This window comes from Musca domestica, unplaced genomic scaffold (genome assembly GCF_030504385.1).
Source record: "Musca domestica strain aabys unplaced genomic scaffold, Musca_domestica.polishedcontigs.V.1.1 31, whole genome shotgun sequence".
Lineage (NCBI taxonomy): Eukaryota > Metazoa > Arthropoda > Insecta > Diptera > Muscidae > Musca > Musca domestica.
The window spans coordinates 8,330,902-8,350,801 of NW_026712309.1; the positions used below are offsets into that span (position 1 = coordinate 8,330,902).

General features: G+C 34.5%; 1 protein-coding gene across 1 annotated transcript in view; it reads right to left on the bottom strand.

The window, feature by feature from the left end:
* Positions 1-19,900, bottom strand: part of LOC101896782 (protein slit) — an 87,099-nt gene that overhangs the window by 36,037 nt on the left and 31,162 nt on the right. The window lies entirely within an intron of this gene.

Sequence of the window (19,900 nt, forward strand, 5' to 3'; positions counted from 1 at the left end):
GTCGATGGTGGTAACTGGTCAGTGGAGAGTACACCACCGCACACCAATGCTGGTGATTGTTGATTTGAGATTCGAAGCAATTGACATCAAATCATTTCATCTCAATTTAACAATGACAGACAGTTCAGCCATTCCTCTGTACACCACTTTGTTGGAAGATATCTAAATTGTACATACATAAATAAAACATGTACACATACGTTTATGTGTAATATAGCATATGTATGCAGAATCTACCATTTTCTTGGTCATACTGGACATAATAGGTGTGTCTGGTTGCCCTAAAATTTGTAACAATTGTTACAAATTGTTACTAGAAGTCGTCTGTTAACCCGAAAGTTCTGCAAAAGAGAGCGGTTGGAGAGAGAAATTTTGACAGTTCTTTCAGTGAGAGTTTGCAAATTCTTGCTGGACAAATTTCTTCTTGCAATCACTTGCAACTCTTCTTCTTCTCATTCATCGACATTCAATCAGATGTTTTCTATTGCTTGTTTATTTACTTTTGTGCTTTCAATTTGAATTTTTTTTTAATTAGCAAGACTAATAGTTTTTGGAGAACAACTTTACAAAATGTGAAAAACGTAAATGTTAATATGTAATAAGAAAATAAAAGACTATTTCCAACATTTTTATTAAAAAACTTGTAAAATTAGTATTGCTTCTTTTGTTTTAATTCTCCTTATGGGGGACAAATTGGTTTGTTGTGACAAATCAGCTGATTAGTGTCAAGCTTCTACAGGAATACCGTCTGTTTACTTTTCGCAATTTTCCTTGCAACAAAAAAAAAAAAAAAATAAAAAATAAAAAAATAAAACTACCTTTTCTCTCAGAAAGAAGTTGCTGAACAATTACTGCTGGAAAAGTAACCAGACACACCTAATGTCTTTGCGGTTGATGAGTTAATTCATAAGAACTTCTTCAATCGTATATGCAAACAGGACCATATTCGTTGGGTGCGAGGGGGCTCGGACATTTTTTCTACATTCTACATGAAAAAGTTTACGTTTTACTAGTCGATCCCCCCAGTGCTTTTGAAATGCATTTCTGTGTACATACGCAAGTAGTTTTCTCACGAAATGTCCACAGCAATCAATTGTCTCTAAAGGTCATTTCATTTAAAAGAGTTCCCTAAAAAATAAAAATAAAACAATAAATATTTTTGATGATTGGGCGCATTTGATATCATGAGTAGAGCTGACATTTGTTTACATTAGAAAACAAAAAAATTTGAGACGTTTAAGATATAGGTATCGAATATTATTATGTAAAGAAAAATTGACATTTCACTCTTCTAGCGTTCTTCGTTTATTTCGTCAATAATCCAATAACAAAAATAACTTTTCACATCACAACTTTTCAATTATCTGGAAACTTCAAAACTCAAATGAAAAAAAAAAAAAATAAAATACTTTCTTCCTTTGTTTTTTTATCACATTTCCTGGCTGATGTAGTTTCTGTAGCCGGTGTGAAACCATTGCTAACCCGCTTTAGTCCGGACTTTGGTGTGTACGCGCTCTCTACGTATAGAGAGGTGGCCCCCGCGGTCGGCATGTGCGGGTGTGAGAGGCGTGGGAACGAACGAAAAAAAAAATTGGATAGAAGTTGTGTTTGCCTCCCTGAAGAAATCGTACTGGCCCCATATAACTGTGCCTCCCGATATTCGGTATTTTAACTATCCTTGGTCACACTTAATTTTCTCTCATCTCTTGTGGTAGGTCATTTTATACATGGATCCAAGCTTTCCTATATCCAAATACAACGGTAGCTCCCATGGTACAATAAAAAGGTAAGGTAGAACTACCACCTGATTTTTTTCTAAGTGTGCCCGACTTCTGCCAATTTTGTGTATCTATTTATTGTTTTGGAAAGTGAAAACAAAATGTTTTCAAAACCAATGATTGGACAGTTTAGCCTTGAAATTGAAAGATAGAACAGTTTGGATATATTTTTGAGAGAAATCTAGCCATTTCATTTCCAGCATTAGGGTTGTATTTCTATAGTTTTACGGAGCAGTTCTACCTCCATATTGTGGTATTTTGATGACTTTATGACACTACACTTTGAGAATTAGTTACTTAAAATCATAAGTGACCTGTCAGAAATTGTGACGCATATGACATACTTTTCCGACTTATAGATCCACGCTTTCCTATATCCCCATACAATGGTAGCTCCCTATATTCGGTGTTTTGATGACTTTAGCCACAAGTAAGAAGTTAGTGGACATACGTTAAAGTAAATTATCACATTATTCCGTGAGACCGAGCATATGATACACTACACTCTGAAAATCAGTTACTCAAAATAATTGTGACGCATAACATACTTTTCCGACGTATCATACATACGTCGAAAATGTCATAATAATATTAAACAGAAACACCCTGATTGAATATTTGTCAAGCTTATTATAATTGTTAATGCCCGAAATCATCTGTTAAATCGTTTCATACATTTTATCAACAGCTCTTTTCTGGTTGCAGAGAGTAAATCTAGAAAGAAAAGCAATAGCTTCAGGTCTTAAGCTTGGCTGTTTTGGATCAACAACACACAGGTGCTCAATTCTTGTTCTGTGAAATCTGAGATAAAAATTTGTATACAAGCGACAAAAAGAAGTAAATAAATAGAAAAGTTCGGAGTGGCCGAAGGAGAAGGAGAGCCTCAGAAACAATAGCACATCTACTCGACACTTGCACTACACTAACGCACAACCATTACACAACAAGACACAAAAATATTGGAAAAATAATCTACATGATTATAATCAAATCATTAAAGATCAATGAACGCACTACATAGTACTACAAATACCACCCGAAGCCCATACTAGAAACCGACAACTATACCATATACTGGGATAGATCAATACTGGTGAATAATCCACCAGATATAACCATACCAAATAGACCAGATATGATAATCATACCAAGACAGCATACACAGCACACACAATAATAGATTTCGCAGTCCCACTAGGCAACAACATAGTAGAAACCATCAACACAAAGAAATCTAAATACCAACCATTATGACAGTACCTGAAAAACTCATTATCACTGCAGAAAATAGAAATTCTACCAATAGTAATAAGCTCTTTAGGTACTATACCAATGGAAACTACAAAATCTATAGAAAAGTTTAACTTACGTAGCAAGATCCTAACCGAAATGCAGAAAGCTGTGCTGATAAAGACAACATCAATAATAAGGGAAACAATCGAATAAGAAAATATAATGGATGCTTTACATCCCAAGAGAGCGTAATTTACCTTGTCAAATTTCACTGATTTGTGTATGTCTAATGAATTCATAAATATACATTTTGATAATGAGATGTTATCAAATGAATCACTTTGAAAAAATTGTAAACATATGATTTTATCATCTTAGTTTTACAATGATTTAGCCTTACATTCGGAATTTGTTGGGCTAACTCAAAGTATGCAATCTAACAAGAAAAAACTTAAATTTTTTTCCAAATATATTACATAAAATTTGAAGGTACATAACCCATAGGATCTACCATGGCTGAATAAGAAAGATTGCTCAACTTCGAAGAAACAAGGAAAATGCAATTCTGTACCGGAGTTTTATAGTGGGAGATATATCCAAGTCTGAACCGATTTCAATATAATCTGGCAAATTTATTTTTGTTCCATTACACATTCGAATTTTGTAGACTATATCTGTAATAGATCAATAGATATGTGCATATAAAATCTAAATTTTTTGGAGTTACCTCCGATTTTGATTTCAAAAATGTATGTAGCCTATGTTACTTTCTGCCAATGTTGTAGTATACTTGGAAATTTTCAGGAAAATCTATCAAATGTACAAACATTTTCCTCGTTTATAGATATAGATGTATTAAATTCTTGTGGTGAAAAACGCCGGAACCTACGTCGGTTTTATTAGGCATGGGTGTTACATTAAGGGCTGAATGTCAACTAATTTTGCTTTTTAAATGAACATATGTCGAGCGTGGCATGGTACAATAAAAAGGTAAGATAGAGCTTCCAGCTGATTACAATTTTTTTCTAAGTGTGCCCGACTTCTGCCAATTTTGTGTATGTATTTGCTGTTTTGAAAAACAAAAACAAAATACTTTCAAAATCAATGATTGGAAGAAACTTAAATTGCGTGGCCAGCATTAGTAATATTAACCAGATTTGCTATGGAATTGAAATATTGAACACTTGGATCATATTTTTGAGAGAACATTAAGGCATTTCATTAATCTTTCGCGCTATTTGACTCATTTTAGAAATTAACAGAAAATACTAAATTAATGAAAACGACTTGTTGCCTATAATTTGGAATAATTCTGACAGGAAGCTGGCATAGCCTCAGGGCTGTTTTTCAGTAGTTTTACGAAGATGTTCTACCTCCTTATAATGGTTAATTTTAAATTTCGTACGCTCCATTTATATAAAAATGTGTTTGTTGTGAAAACGTTGACTGAGCTCGTCGAATTTGTCGTAATGCTATTAGGTCTCACTATTTTGCAACCAACATACTATGTAAATGCAAAACACTTGTCAAATGATCAAACTACAACTGGTCACATATTTAAAACCGTCACATCTGGACTTTTGCTTTGCCCTAAACAGTCCCACATCCCGAACCCGTGCCTTTGAAGTTTCCTGTCATACATAAATCAAAGAAATTCTTTTGAATTTATTTTTTTTTCTTCTCAAACGAATGTTGATGTCAGAATATTCATACACTTTATGTACACGCAGATACAAATAAAAGGAAAATTCCATAGCAAATTCAAAGCATACCACGCATCTTTCGGTTTCGGATACGTAGCCCAGCTTAGTTCTAGTAGACCTTCCTCTGTAAAATTTCGCACACATTCATATACATATATACACATGTAAGAACAAGCACAACTCAATACACCTTCTCTGCAATCAACAACAACAACTACAAACGACAATTGAAGGTACTCCAATGAAGCATTGCCAGTGAAAGGGCAGAATTCTTGACTACTTACAACTGGGAGACATCATACACACATATACGAAGTTGTGGTATGAGTAATATAGTTTCTGCAACTGGGGCCTAGTGTCTCTCCCTTCTTCTGTCGACTAAGATAGCAAACAACAATCAACATCGAAATACCACAATATGAAACCCAATATTTTGTAGCACTTTCAATGACAGTAATCATGCGCCGAAACTGTCGCGGTCTCCAATGGTCAACCGAACGACATGCGACCTGTTCACATTCGTACGGAATGATGGACAGGCACAGATATTGTCATAGTTGTAACATGCGTAGTAGGAAATGAATGTCTTCCCTCAATCATTTCATTCAATTCTGTAAGTTATTTTACTTGGTCGGGCGAAATCAGAGTTAAAATGGGATACAAGTGTTTTCTTATTGTGGACAGAAAGAAGAACCACAACACAAACAATGACATATGATATTGGATGAATGATGCTGTGTATGTTGTTTTTGACGAACAGAGTCGATTGGGTCGGATGGAGGTCGTCGGAGAGAAAAAAAACTTTGGTACTCAAGATTCGACGTTCGTTTGGACGAACGAGACAACGAACAGTAATGGTGTTCTGTCAATTAAAATCATGGAGATTTCATTCAAATCCGAAAGAGGCTTTATTTAAATCTATTGTTACGGTTTGTAAATTGAATCTCACACATTGCGTGTGTGTGTGTGTTAGTCACATAGGAACGGACATTCCATGTGGACAATGCCTATGGCAACGATGTTTCTTTTCTATTCATATTGTTTAATCAATTTATTACATTTCATTTTTGCTTCTTATTTCTCTGTATTTCCCTCTTCCTATTTATTAATTATCTTAAAGCAACAAAACACAATCCGGATGTTATGTTTGATTCTTTTTTGTTTTTCTGCTCTTTCCCTCCGAAAACTTTTAATACTTATATCGGGATGTGTGCAGTGTGTGCTACGACGCCGCTACGCCGAGTCAATAAAGAAAAGTACAACAATAACGAACGTAGAGAAGTCCCATTCATCAACACACACACACACACACACACACATTTTATTGACTGTTGCATTCCTTTGGGACTGAAACACATTCCCCTGTTTGCCTTTCCAACAACGTAATTTCTGCATTAAAACACACGAACACAAACATGTTGCTGGCGCACACTCTCTCAATCCACATTTCCACATAAAGCAGATAAACAAACAAGCAAACAAACAAAAGGTAACAAGCAACAAGGTGGAACATGTAAAAGAAAATACCCCAAAATCACAATATACGCACCGACGAAAGAATGAGCACGAACACACACACACAACCCCACAAAAGAGCAGGCATCGAGACGATAACAAAATACATACATAATAATTCATAATTTATTACGTTGTGCACTGGCATCAATTTTATTTATTATCTGCGTCACTTAATCTCAAGCTTACTCACAAGTGTTTTCTGCTTGTCTGTCGGGATGTCTGTCTATCTACATGACTGACTAACAGTCTGCTGCCCTTCATTTATGTGCTTGGGTTTTTGGAGCGTGTGTTTTTGTTGTTGTGTACGTTTATCGATGGGCGATGGACGCCAGTACTTTTGATACCTATTTTCCGTACTTTCGTAGTTATCATTAAAAACATTATGCTATGACTTCAGTGCTAACCTTCTATGGGCTGTCCTATCAATGAGTCGGACTTAATTTTTAAAGACCTAGTTGTGCAGGTATGAGCATTTAATCCATTATTTCTTTCAAATTGAAAAAGTGCTAGTTTTTTCGTACATACTCATCAAAATGCTCAATGCCAAAGACGCGGTTCAATCGTCGGAACTAAAGATATACGTCATTGCCATTACATTCGTTTTTTTTACAGAAGATTCACATCATTCTTGGATCACAAGCATGAAATTATAACCTGATCTTTGGCATGCCAATTTTCAGCAATTTCTTCGCATGTAACATTACGTCTCTTCTCATGTAACATACACCGATGTTCAATCAAAAGTTGCAGAATTTCTTCTGGTCTGAACTCCCTGATATGCATATAATTTGACCAGGGGATGGATTCTTGATCTATGAAAATATGAAATGAAAAATATTTCCTTTATAAAATTTTTTATTTGACATATCTTTTCCTTATGTAAGCCACACACGTTACAACTGGTTGCACAACTGGGAGAGGTTGTATTCAAGATTGTATCGTTTGTGGCCCGGTTGTACGAAGTTGTGCCTCGGTTGTATTGCAAGCCACACACGTTGTACAACTTGGAGAGTACTCAAATTGTGTGTTTCTGTCACAAACGATACAACTGAGTGCACAACTTCCTTGTACAACTTCACTTTTCGTAGAGCTTATTTGAGTTAAGATGACACCGGAAAAAAATTCTCTGCTCTATAATTGACTAAATAGCTATTATTTATAATTAACTAGCTGACCCGGACCGCGTTGCTGGCCCGTAGCATTAGTGTATAATGCATATTTTTAAGAATCTAATATAAGATGGTTCTTTGAAAAACCTAAACTTTGATATAAATGTTGACTTACAACCAAAGGTTTAAAGGTTGTAAAGGTTTTTTTTTTCAAATTTGGTATTTGATGTTCCTAATAGATGATACAGCCTATGACAGAAAACTGTCTGTGTAGGTCCACGTCTTCGTATAGTCCCCATATAATGGTATCTCCCTATTTTCGGTATTTTGATGGTTTTAGCGACATTATTCACCGGAATTGTTTCAACTTTGGCATTTGAAGTTCGTAATGGATACTACGGCCTATGACAGAAAATTGTCTGTGCAGGTCCACGTCTTCGTATAGCCCCCATATAACGGTGTCTCCCGATATTCCGTATTTTGATGATTTTAGCGACATTATTCAACGGAATTGTTTCAAATTTGGTATTCGAATGGATACTACAGCCTGTGACAGACAATTGTTTTGCAGGTCTACGTCTTCGTATGGCTCCCATATAACGGTACCTCCCGATATTCGGAATTTTGATGGTTTTAGCGACATTATTCGCAGGAAATGTTTCAAATTTGGTAATTGAAGTTCGTAATGCGTGCTACCGCCTACGACAGAAAATTGTCTGTGCAGGTCCACGTCTTCCAATGCCCCCCATATAATGGTACCTCCCGATCTTCGGTATTTTGATTGTTTTAGCGACATTATTCACCGAAATTGTATCAAATTTGGTATTTGAAGTTCGTAATAGACACTACAACCAAAATAAAATTTGAGTCAAATCGGCTAAGCAGTTCTCAAGTTATGTGGTATTATACTTTTTTTTAAGTTTTATACATATAGTTTTAAAGAAGTATGTGTGGCCAGTTCCTCTGACCCCAAGCAGAAACCTAGGGTTGGAGGGAGAGTCGAGAGTACGCCATATACTAACTATTGAACAGATATCTTCATTATTTTGCCAAATATTAGGATTTTAGGTAAATCGAGAAATGTGCGCAAAAGTAGTCGTGGTCACTTTCTCTTTGCATAAAAATCAAACTCGGGGTAGGGCGAACATTTAAATTAAAAGTAGGCGTGGTCAGTTCCTCAGCCCCCAAATAAAAACTTAGTGTTGTGTGGAAAGTCAACAGTATCTCGTGTAATAATTTTCAAATTGATATTTTCATTATTTTAGCAAATATAAAGATTTTAGATAAATCAAGTGAAAGTAGGCGTGGTCTTTAAAAACCTAACTCGGGGTATGACGAACGTTTGTTCAAAAAATTATGCAAATCGGTCCAGCCGTTCTCAACTGATTCCATTAGCAACAAACAACAATTGATTTTTATATACATCATTATATACATATATTATATACACATCATATTAGAATTAAAACACTACAAATGTACATTCGAAAATAGCAAGTCAAAATGGAAAAAATCATGCAATATAAAACATTACTATTGTACATTTCAAAAGTCAAAATTAAAATGTTAAAATTTCACATTTTTACGCATTTTTTGTATTATATCCTTTTCTGTCAAGAGACAATTCCGAATTTTGTCTGCATCGCTAAAATCAGATAAGCGGTTCTTGAATCATAAGCGTAGTAACTAACACAACTTTCATTTATACATATTGATATATTTCGATTAAAAAGTAGGCGTGGTTAGTTCCTCAGCCCCCAAATAAATACTTAGGGTTGGATAGGAAGTCAACAGTATCTTGTGTAATAATTTTCAACCCGATATCTTCATTATTTTGACAAATATAAGGATTTTAGATAAATCGAAATAGTGGGCGTAAAAGTAGGAGTAGTCAATATTTTTCTCTTTAAAAACCTAACTCGGGGTATGACGAACGTTTGTACAAAAAATTATGCAAATGGGTTCAGCCGTTCTTAATTGATTCCATTGCCAACGAACAACAATTGATTTTTATATATATAGAATAAAAGCTATTGAGTCAATTATAGAGCATGATTTTTTTCCAGTGTCATCCTTACTCAAATAAGCTCTACGAAAAGTGAAGTTGTACACTAACTTCTATCGTTTGTGACAAAACAAAAACACAAAAACATGTAGCTGAAATCATCAAAATATCGTATATAGGGAGGTAGCGTTATATCGGAACTGTGCGAAGACCTGAACCAGCATAGACAATTTTCTGCCATAGGCTGTAGCATCCATTAAGAACTTCAAATACGCGACTCAAACAATTTCGGTGGTTATTGTACCTAAACTCGCCAAAATATCGAATATTGGGAGATACCGTTATATGGGAGCTATACGAAGACGTGGACCTACACAGACAATTTTCTGTCTTAGGCTGTAGTATCCATTACGAACTTCAAATACCAAGTTTAAACAATTCCCGTGAATACTGTCGCTAAAATCATCAAAATACCGAATATCGGTAGGCACCATTATATGGGGGCCATATGAAAAGGTGGACCTACATGGCCCATTTACGAACTTAACCTGCCTACTGGAAAAATAAACACGTGTGCAAAATTTTAGCCTTCTATCTCAATTCGTTCGAAAGATAGCGTGAATACAACAGACAGACAGGCGGACATGGCTAAATCGACTTAGAATTTTACGCTGATCAAGAATGTATGTACTTTGTTGGGTCTGACATGAGTATTTCGATGAGTTAAATAAATTGGGAAAATTAACAACCATTACTATTCGGGTCAACCCTGATAATATAGGTAGACGCATCGATTCAGGTGACGGGACAATGAACTGTCAAACCAATTTTAGAATTGAAAAATTATACAAATTTGTAAAAATTGTTGAGAAACACATAGTGTAATAACCTCCGATTGGAATCGTATAAAAAACCTATAAAAGTTTACTTATTTATGAAAGAACATTTTAAAAATTTTGACATATCAGTGTTCTCAAGCGTAGATGCATCTACATGTATTCTTCTACCATGTAATTTACCAATCACAATAATTCAATATATGTGTTCTCCAATCAAATTTATTGTGACTTGTCAATTATCAGGGTTAATCCGGTTAGAGATTTTGTATGTTAACGTTGAGGTATTGCAATGCATAAAAACGCTAAAGTGCTAAACAGAATAAGCGTATTGAGAGTTTGTGCGTGTGAAATATTGTGCGGTATCGGTAAACCCGCCTTCCAGAATGTATACATTTAATAAATCCAGTGGGTATCATTACATATACTTTAATTCTGGCAATCGGTGGATTTTATTTAACATACACTCGTTCCGTTAAGACCTATACGGTCTTTCTGCTTTGCAATTTGAAGTTGAATTTGTACGCGTCAACACGTGACACAAAAAGACATAGTGCGTCTATTCTGCTTCCCTATAGGTCTGCGCGATATATATTTTTTTTACTAAATCGCAAGGAACACTTGCTGAGAACAATTTAATTAGTTATCGAACGACATTCAGTAATAAATTGAGTGTTTAGCGTTTTAATGTAAAGTTATGGTAGAAATTGTAAAAAGCTTATAATCTGCAAAAATTAGATCCAAACATTTACTGCTCTCTCAACTTTCTCCAGTAACATCCAGTAAACAGCGCACGGAACTGTCAATGTTTCTCTCATATTTCGTTCTTTTCAACTGGACAACAACAAAAATACAACATTCAGTAAATCTTGTAACAAATGTTAGAAAATGTGGAGCATGGCGCAATAACAAGGTGCTTATGCAAATTTTAAAAACCATATGCAATGTCACTTTTTTGACAATTGTTTATCTTTTGTTCTGTGATTTCAATCAGAATAATTCATTTTTACATTTCATTTGGTAGTCAGCTGGGCCATGATGTGGAGTATAAATACACACATTAGGAGTTTCCAGTTATTTCCCAGTAATATTTTCTTGCAGGAAAAGAAGTTCACTCAAATGAAAATATGAAAAAAGCAAACAGACTATTTCTAGTAAGAATTAGATATCGAATAAATACATAATTTCAACGATAAAGACAAATATTTATTATACATATTTCGTAGGTCAAACGAGAGCATTTGTGCACAATTCACGAATAACAAGTTGGCCCTAAAATTGTTCTCTTTTGTCATTTAATATGTTTCAAAATAAAAAAAACAAAAACGAAACACATGGTATGTAAAAGTACAACAGATGATTTGTCGAAGGAAGGACGCGTTGTTCGGCTGTGAGAACTGTAATCTGAGCCATACTTTCAGAGAAGAGTTTACTAACAGAATATGAAATTGATACAATGTCCCATTGTATGTGTGAATGGATAGTCCACCATATAAGCAAAAGGTAGATGCGTTCCTATCAACAAATTTTGATTACAATCCATTAAAAATGCAGCGCACTCCAGTCAACATAAAAAATGAACAATGTGTCACTTAACAAGCTATTCTTAAGACTAATAATATTTTTCATTTATGACAGCAGTTTCAAAGCATGTCCAAAAACACGATCTCTTTGGTTTTTTTGCACGAAATTAAATTTCTTGTCATGTTGTTTACTTTCAATTAATCGGTTAATGTCTTTAAAGAACAAGTGTTAAATTTGATTACAGTTGAGTGAAAATACTAGTTAAATGAATTGTTTGGTATGACAAAATTATTTTTGTAGATTTTGATTAGAGAAATTAAATGTTTGTTGCGATCCATTACGTAGATATGCACACGTATACATATATCCATGCATGTACAATGATATACAGGTTGATCGCATTTGAAAAACTTAACTCTGTAACCACAGTCTTGTAACATCCAAATAAATAGAGAAGTATAATAATAAGAGAAATTTGCTGAAAAAAAAAATGAATCATCGACTTTAACTTTTCACAATAGCAATGTTTTAAAAAATCTGTAAGTTCGGCCGGGTCGAACTTTGAATACCCCCACCATTCGGAACGAATTTAGCAATTTTCAAAAAATTAAAATTCGTTAAAAATTCTTAAAAATACCGAATGTAGCTGTTATATTAGGTTCTATATCCGACCTGGACCTGCATAGGAAGCTTTTCAGAAGCCATTACAACATTCAAATGCTATCTGTCGTAGGCTGTAGTACACATTACGAACTTCAAATACCAAATTTGAAACAATTCCGGTGGATAATGTCGCTAAAATAATCAAAATATCGAATATCAGGTTTTACCGCTATATAGGGGATATACGAAGGCGTGGACATGTACGAACAAATTTCTGTCATAGGCTGTAGTGTCCATTACGAACTTCAAAGACCAAATTTGAAACGATCCCGGTGAATAATGTCGCTAAAATCACCAAAATACCGAATATCGGGGGGTACCGTCATAAGGGGACTATACGAAGACGTGGGCCTACACAGACAATTTTTGTCATGGGGTGTTGTATCCATTACGAACTTCAAATACCAAATTTGAAACATTTCCGGTGAATAATGTCGCTTAAATCACCAAAATACCGAAAGAAGGGAGGTACCATTATATGGGGGCTATACCAAAACGTTGACCTACATCACCCATTGTCAATGCCAAAAGTCCTGCAGACATAATACACACTTAAGTAAAATTTTAACAACCTACTTCATTTTGTTCGGAAGCTAGAGTGATTTTCACAGACGGATAGACAGACATCGCTAAATCGACATAGAACTTTATGCAGATCAAGAATATATACTTTGTGAGGTCTAAAATGTATATTTCGAGTTGTTACAAACGGAATGACAAACTTAATATACCCTCCATATTATGGAGGGTATATACCTTTTTATGTCATGCTTAAATTTTGCCAGAAACGAAAGCTCAACAATCAATTTTCAATAAATTTGATAGGGGAATTTTTATGTTGTACGTTTTCTCTAGTTCCAAATCGGGCCATGATTGTACAGGTCGCAATCATGGATCGATTATCACCAAACCTGAAATACTAATTTTTAGGTAACTTCGGTCAAAACTGTCAAAATCAATTCTATTTTTGAAAACATTGCTTTTTTGGCGCACAAAAAATTTAATTTGACGAAGATGTGTATGGGAGCCACATTTAAATTTGGCCCTTACACCGATTAAAGTTATAACATGTTTTCTATAGTACATATTATTGTGATTGGTCAATTGTCAGGAATAATCCCGATAAAGATTTGTATGTAAACATAATTTTATGTTTTAAATAGTGCTCACCCTGTTACAATTCGATAAAAAAGATTTTCACAAAATTTAAAGACATTGTCTGTAACAGCTGAATTTAATGACGCCAATCTTATGATCCGAAGATGTTTTCATATTTTCTGAAATTACAGCTCTAGAAAAGGGAGAAAGCCTGCTTTAAAGCCATAATTCGAACGGTTTTATGGTTTTTTTTTCAATTGTGGGAATATTGATTTCCCTTTTGCAATTACATAGTACTTTAGAAGAAGAACGTCTCATCTTTGGATCGATATAAGTTGTTTTAATGTACTGTTAAGTGTTGCCATAAATATTATAATGGTCGAAGTTTTGTGAAAATCGGAACCTTGCTTAGCATTAAAAGAACCATTGGGAGGAGGATGTCCTTTGCCTTCGTTTTTTGACACCTAACTTAAATCTGATGTACACATTATCATGTGCGAAGTTTAAATCAAAGATTCTCTTGGTTTTAACAATTTTGAACATTTGTGGGGTGGTACGGGACAGATACTGACGATCTCCGCACGACAGATGTACATCGCTAGATTTGTTATAAATAACATAAAACTGATTTCGACCTATGAGACCTAGGACCTTAAACCATTATTTCGTTGAGAAAAATTTTGAAAAATGTACATATTAGAAAACAGAGATTTTATATGCTGAAACAATTCATGATTACAAAATATTAGATAAGAAAGGCGTTCTACACGCAACATTATTAAAATGCTTTATATAGTCTATCTATTAAAAAAAATAATAATAGAGACGTAATTATTTTTTTTTTAAATTTTGATTGTATGCACAACAAATGGTATATTGTCAATTGCTGAGCTATTATGATTTGCTATGCGCTAGATGAGATGGTACAGCTTGCTTCCAATGAACTCAGGCGATGGATTATATTAAGGTAGTTTCCGCGAATTGACAAGCCACTATATGACAGGTAAAGATCCCATTTAAATGTCTCCAAATGGGATTATTAACGCGTACCTATTTAGTACTCATGTCATATTTCAGGTGACAGCCAATGTCTCTGAAACATATACATATCCCTTTAACATTTGTTTCTTCCACAAATTGTAATCACAAAAAAACCCAAAATTATATGAGCGCAGTTTATAAACTGTCTGTGGGTATTTGTACATATACCGCAGTTTAGCGCTGTATCCGGAGAAGTAGGGGTACAAACAAAATGGCGTAGCTTTTAAAATTACCACGAACGTCATTTACAAGGGGCCAGGTAGAAAGAAATACAAAGTATTTTATTTTTTATTTTTATTTTCTGTTGTAGCTTCCCTTTGTGTTGGCTGTTCTTCTTTTATGATGTAGGCTCGGTGAGTTTCCCATGGTTAGTGGTATGTGAAATACAACATTTGGAAACAGACATAACAAAGAGTACAAACTGTTGCTTTCAGCAGGTTGTACACGCAAGCAAACAACCACACACCGTTGTAAAAAATTTAGGTAGACATCGACCTGCTTTCCACTATCGACGATGCCTTCGTTTCGGAGGGTGAAAGAGCACCAAATGTCATAGAGCATTTCGTTCTTAGCGTTCTTTAATGAGATATCCTTACCATTTTTAGACGATAAATAATAAATGATGAACCTTTTCAAGGTATCCACCCACTGTTTAAAATCCCCCGAATAACTACAGGTTGCTGTACTTAAAAACAGCAACAATAGAAATAGCCTTAGCAATGACTCATCATGTCTCGCAATTAGTTTTCTTTTAGAAATTAGGTAATATTTAATGAACAACATGATGAGAAGAAATGCAGGAACTAATGTGCCTATGACAAAATATAGACGCTGGGGGTGTTTGCTATACAAATTTGTCAAAGAAAAGAAATTTGTTTGAAGAAATAGTCAATGAAATTGACGCTAATCAAGAATGTCATAATGGCATCTCAAATTATTAATTCCAAGAGTTAAAAACGGTATGGTAACCTTTACAGTGGTTACATTACATATTGCAAGGGAGAAATATCGTTTTCAAAAGCTCAATGTTTACAAAAATTTCTTCTGATTCAATTGCTTTTGTATCACACCCACACACACGGTTTACAAAATTAAAAAAATTCGAATGAATCAGGGAATACCTTCTACAGATATCGTTTGGCAAACTAGAACTACAATCCACATAGTATGGAAATCCCTAATGATTGGAAGCCATAGACGTTTTTATATAGATAGCAATCGAAACTGTTTGCTCATATGCGTTTTTTCAAACCAACATTCTATAAAATTTGAATTTGAAGGAGTTTTACAACTACATTTTATTTTCCTTAATTCCATCATCGTTCTTTAAACAAATGCTTCAGTTAGTCTCAGTGTTCCTTCAGCATTTGACCATTTGCTTACGTATACACTTTTTAGGGAACGTAGCAAAAAAATGATATTGCAATGTTAAAATATGCGAATTTACTGATTTACTAAAGTTATTGATCCTATGATCCTAACCTATGAATTATTTACAACTAGATTCGTATGTTCTTCTTTTGCAAAATTTTTCATATCTACAGAGTTATTCAAAATGTAAAGCAGTGCGCAAATATTGTCCAATATCGCACTTGTGCCAAGTTTGAACTATGAAATGATTTATGTTTTGCAATATTTTTAAACTTTTGTGGAGGAGATAACGATATTGTCCATCTCCGACCCCAATCTAAGTTTGGTAAGACGTCTTTATTAAATTGGATGCTCGCTTCGAAAGTTATCGTGTTCATGGGAAGATTGGCTCGAAAAGTACTAAAACCGATTTCGTCCAATAAAACCCAGGGTCTAAAACCGTTACTTCGATGAGGCACAATCCGGCCGTATCAAATGATATATGCCCTACGTAGCCATAAGGCTATAACATATTCCATGCGACAAATTTCGCCTTAACCACAGTTTTCATTTCAATCACATCGGCCTATATTTTGTATGTAAACGCGCTATAACATTCAATAACAAAAACATCGTTTACGTAAGTGTGTTGACAAACAATGGGACGTTGATGTTCGGTTTTTAGGACACCACATGGTGCCACTCAGTAACGAAATAAAAGAACAATTAAAAAAGGATGATGAGTCAGTTTGAGGCATTTAAGTGACTAAGTTAGTAATTTTAGAATTTATGGCGCTTTCAGGCGAAACACCACAGGTTGCTACAAGTTGGTTGGAGTATAGCCCTTCTCTTTGCGATGGATACAGGACAAACGAAGGGCGATGAATTAATTGACATATCCAGATAGATTCATTTTATCAAAAATAATATAGGACTCTACTTTTGATTTAAAAAAATCAGTTACATTTAGTTGTGTATTCGTTTCAGAGACATACCCAATAACTTTCTAACAATAAAACAGTCGATATATAGAAATTGGCAATTGTTATATAAAATAAGTTAATAAGCAGTAAGTTCGGCCGCGCCGAACTTTGAATATCCTCCACCATTTGGAACGAATATAAAATTTTTCAAAAAATAAAATCCTTAAAAAATGCTGTTAAAATTAAAAAAAAAAAAAAAACCGAATATAGTCGTTATATTGGGGTATATACGACGTGGACCTACATAGGCATTGTTTGTCATAAATCATTACCATATTCAAATTCGAAACTTGAAATAAACGGTGGATAATGTAGCTAAAATCATCGAAATATTGTATATAGGGAGGTTCCGTTATATCGGAGCTGTGCGAAGACCTGGACCAGCATAGACAATTTTCCGTCACAGACTGTAACAATTCCGGTGAATAATGAAAAATGAACACATGGACCTGCACAGACAATTTTGTGTCTTAGGCTGTAGAATGGTAGAAGAATATAGGTAGACGCGTCGGACAATGAACTGTCAAACCAATTTTGAAATTGAAAATGTTGAAAGAAAAATTATTTAAATTTGTAAAAATTGTATAGGTTTCAAGCGAGTAACTTGATCCGATCCTTGTCAAAAACCATTTGCATATTCGGTAGTAAGGCTCCTAGAAAGTAACAAGTATACATCTGAAAATAATTTTAATTGTGTTGACTATATATTGTAGCATTCGGCTATATTCCTAGCGGAAAACTGTAAAAATTGGTTTTTAGAACAATTTTATTAAGAATATAAACACTATTGAAAAAGCGATACAGTGAAGATATTTTTCGGTTCCTTGAAAACAAAAATTTATATTTTATTTTGTATTGGTTAAGGGTGGATACATTGGCATAATTAACAAGTAAAATAGCTGTAACAATTTTCTTAAAAAAATAAAAATAAGTTAAAAATTCTGTTAAAATCTTAAAAATACCGAATGTAGCCGTTATTATTAGGGTCTAGGCATATGCAAGTTTTTTCATAAGCCATTAAAATATTCAAATGCGAAACTTGAAAAAAAATCGGTGAATAATGTAGATAAATCATCAAATTACCGAATATCGGGAGCTACCATTATGTGGGGGCTATTCCAAAACGTGGACCTGCACAGACAATTTTCTATCATAGGCTGTAGTATCCATTACGAACATCAAATACCGAATTTGAAACAATTCCTGTGAAAAATGTCGCTAAAATCAACAATGTACTGAATATCGGGAGGTGTCGTTGTATGGGGGCTATACGAAGGCGTGAACCTAATTCATTTCGTTCGGAATCTAGAGTGACTTCCACAGACGGACGGACATCGCTAAATCAACATAGAATTTTATGCCGATCAAGAATATATATACTTTGTGGGGTCTAAAATTATATATCGATGTGTTACACACGGAAAGACAAACTTAATATACCCTCCATACTATGGTGGAAGGTTTAAAAATTGTGTTGTTGTGTATGTCATGAATATGCGACTGTTCATTATAACCTACAACACTATGTGTTGGGGGTATTATAAGTTTGATTGGGCCAAAAATTATGTAACACCTCGAAATATTGGTTTCCCACATAGAAAAGTATATATGGATCTTCCTAGCTCGCCGAGCTGAGTCGATCTAGCTATGTATGTCCGTCCGTCCGTCTGTCCGTCTGTCCATGTTAATTTGTAATCACTCAACAGGTCGCAATTATGGCCCGATCTTCACGAAATTTAGAATGGAGGTGGGGCTAGAGTCAGAATAGAACCCTATTTCTTTTGGAGATGATCGCATAATGAAATGGACCAAAAACTGAAAAATTTCTTGATTTTCCAGTTGCTCTACAGGTCGCAGTTATAGACCAATCGACACGGAATTTCGCATGTAGCTAGAGTTTAGGGCGGGGAAGAAGCCTACCAATTATGGTGGTCATCGGATAATATTTAGCGGGTAAAATAGACCATGTTTTTTGTGTTGAAAAAATTCAACATTTTTCATTAAACCGCGAATATTTTAAATCCCGGCGAAATCACAAAGCCATGACAAGGTTACTTCTGACCTTTAGATTGATGTTAACATCCAACAAATCGGATATATAGCAAAATATGTGCGATATATATGTCTATCAAAGAAGATATGCTTGAAAGGTCTCTTATATGTCGAGAACGAGTGAACTGATTTCGACAGTTCTCATTAATTCAGAATGGCCTCTTGGCAGGAAAGAAAACCCGTCTAAAAAAGTCGCATAAAAATATCTCTCTAAAGATGAAGACATTGATTTTGTAACATTTTCTCATATTTTTTCAATTTTGTCATATTTTTGGCATATTTTCATTTTGAATTAAACATTTGGTAATATTTCTACAGCTAACAAAACTAAGTAGTTAGGATATCAGGATATCATATACAGATCGCATTTATGGCTCGATCCTTACGAAATTTTGCATGGGGATAAGATGAGGGTCAGAATAGAAGCCTACTCTTTTTGGAGATGATCGCCATATATTTAGGGGTTGAAATGGACCAAAATGGCCAACTTTTGTAGACAAAACACAAAAATGTCCATTCCAGTGACTTTTTGGAGAATTCACAAATAAAGGAAAGATGCACTTCTGACTATTTCGGTAACGCTGATTTCGTTAAGGAATATAGTCAAATGTCTGTATCTCATATAGATGCGTTTCAGTCAAAAACCAATAATAAATGTTAATCTTTTGCCACTTCTGAGAGATTATAGGTCTTTGGGAAATATTGGTTCCAGATCTAGGAAGACCGTTTACATGCAACATCTACCAATAAATTGGAAATGAGCAAATTAGTTTAAGTTGCTATTATTCGAAAATTAGAGAACGAAACCTGATGGTTTTCTTTTGTTATTTGTCACAATATCTTGTGGAATTCTTTCGAGTATCTCGCATATATAAACTGTATCGTTTATTATAGTGTTGTAGGGTATTCAACGGTCGGCCCCGCTCGACTGTAGCCTTTGCTTACTTGTTTTTTACTTGTTATTGCCGTTATAATTATTTAGAAGTTGTAAATAAAATTTGCACAAG